Genomic DNA, 6,000 nt, shown 5'->3' with positions numbered 1-6,000 from the left:
TCTGTTAATGGATGCTGACCAGTTAGCAAAAACACTTCTCACATCCTTGTTTTGCCTGTTGGAATTGCAGATTAATTTCCAGGTGGGTATTTCCACAGGTTATTTTAGCCAGGCACCAATAAGAAACATAAGAAACGTTCAAATGTATAGAGATTTTTATGAGTTTATTTGAGCCAAACTGAGGACAGTTGCTGGGGAGCATTACCTCAACAGACTGAGAAAATGCTCCAGAAAAAAAAAAAAAAAAAGGTAGTTTTGCACCTTATTTTATGCATTACAATCAAAAGAAAAGATGTAAGTGGGTTACATGAAATCCATTGGTGATAGATTAGGGCAGTGATGGCGAACCTCTGACACGCGTGTCAGTGCCATTTCTGATGACACGCGGCCGCTGAGGCGGCCGCATGCCGAGGATGAAACATTTATGTTATTTAAACTATAAATATTGCGAAATAATGTTTTTTCCTCAAAGGGACACACTACCCGAGTTATGCTCAGTTTTTTTGGCAAAGTTTGAAACACCAAGCTCAAAAGGTTGCCCATCACTGGATTAGGGAGAATGGGTGGGGGAACCTCTGAGATTGGATAAAAAGTAAAATGATAGACACACTTCTTTTACATAGGTGGGTACAGGGTAGTTAACAGTCATCAATTAGCATAACCATACAATGAGGGGATTTCTGGTCTCCACTCTGCAGGTTCAGTGCCTGTGCTTTGAGGGGTCCAGCAAAAGGAAAATTACTTTGTTATTGCAAAGGCATATTTATCAGGTATGTTACCCTAGATCCGTGGTCGGCAAACTACGGCTCGAGAGCCACATGCGGCTCTTTGACCCCTTGAGTGTGGCTCTTCCACAAAATACCACGGCCTGGATGAGTCTATTTTGAATAAGTGGCATTAGAAGAAGTTTAAGTTTAAAAAATTTGGCTCTCAAAAGAAATTTCAATTATTGTACTGTTGATATTTGGCTCTGTTGACTAATGAGTTTGCCGACCACTGCCCTAGATACCAAAAGACAATAGGCAGGCTTAGTTAATTGGCCTTTGTTAGGGAAAAATATTGCCTTATGACATGACTACCACCATGAACCTCTTTTAATTAAAAAGTTTTCATTTCAGCCCTAATAAGTTTGGCTCAGTGGGTAGAGCATTGGCCTGTGGACTAAAGTGTCCCAGGTTCGATTCCAGTCAAGGGCATGTACCTTAGTGTCGGGCACATCCCTAGTAGGGGGCGTGCAGGAGGCAGCTGATCGATGTTTCTAACTCTCTATCCCTCTCCCTTCCTCTCTGTAAAATCAATAAAATATATTTTTTTAAAAGAAAGTTTTCCTTTCAGACCATCCTGTGTGGTTACACTAAGGCTCTGAGTTTGTAAGGCTGACACACAGGCCTCCCCTGAGCTTGTCAGGCGTAGTATTTGGCCCCTTTTTTTCATTCATACATCTAACTCCAGGAGTCCCACTTGTTTACGGGAGGGCTTTTCAGACTGCTACCCCCAGCCAATCTACAAGAGCAGACATTTCTTTATTCCATCTCTGCAACTATCCCAGGGCTGGCCCGTTTCACATTCCCCAACTTCACTGCCTGTAACTCATGTGAATTCTTTCATATTACCACTTACTTCTCCCTTCCCCCTACTTGATGTATAAAATGCTTACAAAACTCTGGGACCACCGAGATGCAGTCTTTTCTACCTAGCCATGCTGCTGGTAATTAACCTAGTTATTAATAACAGGAAAGGAGCAAAGAGAAGATAGATGCATGCCCAATAAAGTTCAGGGGACTAGCGAAGTTGCTTACTGCCAATCACACCTGCAAACAGAGGTCATTGTGTTATTGGAGAAATTGGGGTAAACTCTTCCTCACTAGTTGCTGGGGGTGGGGTCCTTATGATACCTTCAGGAAAAGAATGTTCTGAGACTAGCCCAGGAGGATGAGTGATCTTTGTTTGCACAGAATTAAATCTGCATTTCTAATGTCCCATTTCCCTTAGTCCAGTTATAGAAGAAGTGCAGCTGGGTTTCGGTAGAGCTGGAAGCAACGCCAGTGTCCAGAGTTTCCATTCCATGTGGCAGCCAGGTCCAGTTCAGCATCAAGTTGGTTGTAGTCCATTAGTCCAATGTATGTGTGTGTGGGGGGGGGGGGGGGGGGGGGGGCAGGCTGGGAGGTTCACATAGCTCATGGCCACTTGGGAGAATGCCAGGAAGCAGGGGCAAGAGAGCCCTACAAGCCAGGAGTCAAGCACAACGCACCAAGAGCATAAGAGAAAGCAGGAGGGCAAACTCCTTTGTTTAGGGGATTAAATATCCCAAATTTCACACCCTTGCAGTGACCATTCTGGCCAATGACCTGTTCCCAAGTGGGACTGACAGGCAAGTACCTTCCCAAGGTCACCCCAACTTTACTGGGCATGCGTCTATTCTTCTCCCTGTCCAGTCCCTTCCCCCAGGGATCTGTGGGGAATGTACTGATGGTTCCCTGGGGAGTGTAAAACTTTAGCTTCCTGGTGAAGCTGCCTAAATGACATATAACATTTGGCCTCTCCCTTCCTGTTATTAGTAAACTAGAGGCCCGTTGCACTATATTCGTGCAAGAATAGGCCTTCCTTTCCCTGGCTTCACTCCCGGCCACCCAGGAGCCTGCAAGTCCCCACTCCCGGGCCACCCAGGAGCCACCTAGTCCCCGCTCCCAGCCGGAGCACTGCTCCTGTAGTTCCCTCCGCTCCACTCTCCCCCTCATAGCAGGCATCCCGCCCCGCCTGGCCGCTCCACGCCTGCATATGCAAATTAACCCGCCATCTTTGTCATGTTAACTTGCATACTCACTCCTGATTGGCTGTGGACATAGAGGAGGTATGGTCAATTTACATGTTTGTCTATTATTAGGTAAGGTAGGTTAATTACAACAGTATCGGCCAAAATGGGGGTGGCCACTGCAAACGCAATAAGATTTGGGATCTTTAATCCCCTAAACAAAGAAACTCACTCTGTTATGCTCTTGAGCTCCTGTGCTTTCAGGACCTTTGGTACCCTTGTGGCTTGGGGCACACCCTCCTGTATTCTCCTGTGCGGCCTATGGCCATGTGGACCCCTACACCAGTGGTCAGCAAACTCATTAGTCAACAGAGCGGCAAACCTCGGCTCGCGAGCCGCCGCAGTTTGCCGACCACTGCCCTACACACAATGGACTAGTGGACTACAACTAGCTTGATGGTGTCCTGGACCCAGCTTCAACATGGAAAGGAAACTAGACTCTGACTCTGCTTCTCGCTTTACTGAAGGGATGTAATTCCATGGAAATAAAGCTTTCTACCATATCTCATCCTCCCACAGGGGTCTCCAGAAATGCTTATTCCAGCAGTAACCCAAGAACCCCACTTCCACTGCTAACCCTGTTGGTTTAGATTCTATGCCCCAAGACCTATCTTTTGGCTCAATAAAACCTTACTTACAAAAAGACTTTCAGCTGTGGTGTAACAAGGTATAGAATATTTAAAACAACAATAACTCACATTTAATTATCTAACTAGCCAAGAATTAAAAATAAGAATATACTAACAAAAAACTTATAGCCTAGGCCAGTGATGGGCAACCTTTTGAGCTTGGTGTGTCAAACTTCGCCAAAAAACTGAGCATAACTCAGGTAGTGTGTCACTTTGAGGAAAAACCTAACTCCAAGACTCTAGTCGCAAATGTTTCATCCTTGGCATGCAGCCACGTGTCATCAGAAATGGCTACGCTTGTCAGTGCTGACACACGTGTCATAGGTTCGCCATCACTGGCCTAGGCCTTTCAGCCGGTGACCATGGGTCAGAGGAATTTGGGGCCATGAATCTGCTAAGCAGAGCCGGGTCCTTCTCGAGATTTTATTCCCTCAAAGTCGCTCCCAAAGTGAAAGCCACGACTGCCCCTGCAGGAGCGCCTGTACATCCTCCGGACCTTGAGTTTACCAAATTACCAAATGGTGTAGTGATTGAGTCTCTGGAAAACTATGCTCCTGCATCAAGAATTGGTTTGTTCGTTAAAGCTGGCAGTCGGTACAAGGACTTTAACGACTGAGGAACCTCTCATTTCCTTCATCTTGCATCTAGTCTGACTACAAAAGGAGCGTCATCTTTTTTTTTTTTTTTTTTTTTTTTTTAATTTCTTTATTGATTAAGGTGTCACATATTTGTCCTCATCCCCCCATTCCCATCCCACCCCTCTCCCCACGCATGCCCCAATCCCCTGTTGAACTTAACCGTTGGATAGGCTTATATGCATGCATACAGGTCCTTTGGTTGAACTTTCCCCCTCCCCCCACCCTCCCCCTACCCTCCCCTATCCTCCCTCTGAGGCCCGATAGTCCGATCGATGCCTCCTTGCTTCTGGTTCTGTTCTTGTTCCTCAGTCTATGTTGTTCCTCATTTCCTCTAGATGAACGAGATCAAATGTCACTAGATATATACTAATAAGAACTGAATGTGAGACGAGCAATAATATTTATGCTGACAGGCAAATGAATCAATCTGTAGCGAGCTTCCCCCTGGACCAACAGTTCTTTTGAGACCCAATTTCGATGTCCAGTAGTTCCTTATGTGTACATGTCAGCACTGACCCCTCAGCTCTGGATGGTGGACAAATGGTGGTAATGGAGGTCTGACTCCCTCTGGTTTGGTCTCGGCCGAACCCAGGGGCACGGCGTCACCTGGACTAAGGGGCGCGTGGTCTCACCCGGGCCTGGGACCCAGCCTCACCCGGATGGATCCAGGGGCGCACGGCCTCACCCGGACCCAGGATCTGGCTTCACCCGTACCCAAGGACGCTTGGCCTCTCCCAGACCCAGGGGCACGTGGCCTCACCCGGGCTTAGTTGCACAAGGCCTCACCTGGATCCAGGGACACATGGTCTCTCCCGGACCCAGGGACGCTTGGCCTCTCCCAGACCCAGGGCCACTTGGGCTCACCCGGGCCTAGGTGCACGAGGCCTCATCCGGATCCAGGGACGCATGGTCTCACCTGGACCCAGGGACGCTTGGCCTCTCCCAGACCCAGGGGCACGTGGCCTCACCCGGGCCTGGGTTCACGAGGCCTCACTCGGATCCAGGGACACATGGTCTCACCCAGACCCAGGAACGTTTGGCCACTCCCAGACCCAGGGCCACTTGGGCTCACCCGGGCCTAGGTGCACGAGGCCTCATCCGGATCCAGGGACGCATGGTCTCACCCTGACCCAGGGACGCTTGGCCTCTCCCAGACCCAGGGCCACTTGGGCTCACCCGGGCCTAGGTGCACGAGGCCTCACCCAGATCCAGGGACGCATGGTCTCACCCGGACCCAGGGACGCTTGGCCTCTCCCAGACCCAGGGCCACTTGGGCTCACCCGGGCCTAGGTGCACGAGGCCTCACCCGGATCCAGGGACACATGGTCTCACCCGGACCCAGGGACGCTTGGCCTCTCCCAGACCCAGGGCCACTTGGGCTCACCCGGGCCTAGGTGCACGAGGCCTCACCCGGATCCAGGGACACATGGTCTCACCCTGACCCAGGAACGTTTGGCCACTCCCAGACCCAGGGCCACTTGGGCTCACCCGGGCCTAGGTGCACGAGGCCTCACCCAGATCCAGGGACGCATGGTCTCACCCGGACCCAGGGACGCTTGGCCTCTCCCAGACCCAGGGCCACTTGGGCTCACCCGGGCCTAGGTGCGCGAGGCCTCACCCGGATCCAGGGACACATGGTCTCACCCGGACCCAGGGACGCTTGGCCTCTCCCAGACCCAGGGCCACTTGGGCTCACCCGGGCCTAGGTGCACGAGGCCTCACCCGGATCCAGGGACACATGGTCTCACCCAGACCCAGGAACGTTTGGCCACTCCCAGACCCAGGGCCACTTGGGCTCACCTGGGCCTAGGTGCACGAGGCCTCACCCAGATCCAGGGACGCATGGTCTCACCCGGACCCAGGGCCACTTGGGCTCACCCGGGCCTAGGTGCACGAGGCCTCACCCGGATCCTGGGACACA

The sequence above is a fragment of the Eptesicus fuscus genome, chromosome 12 (assembly GCF_027574615.1).
Source record: "Eptesicus fuscus isolate TK198812 chromosome 12, DD_ASM_mEF_20220401, whole genome shotgun sequence".
In the NCBI taxonomy this organism is placed as follows: Eukaryota; Metazoa; Chordata; class Mammalia; order Chiroptera; family Vespertilionidae; genus Eptesicus; species Eptesicus fuscus.
This window is presented reverse-complemented; position numbering follows the sequence as displayed.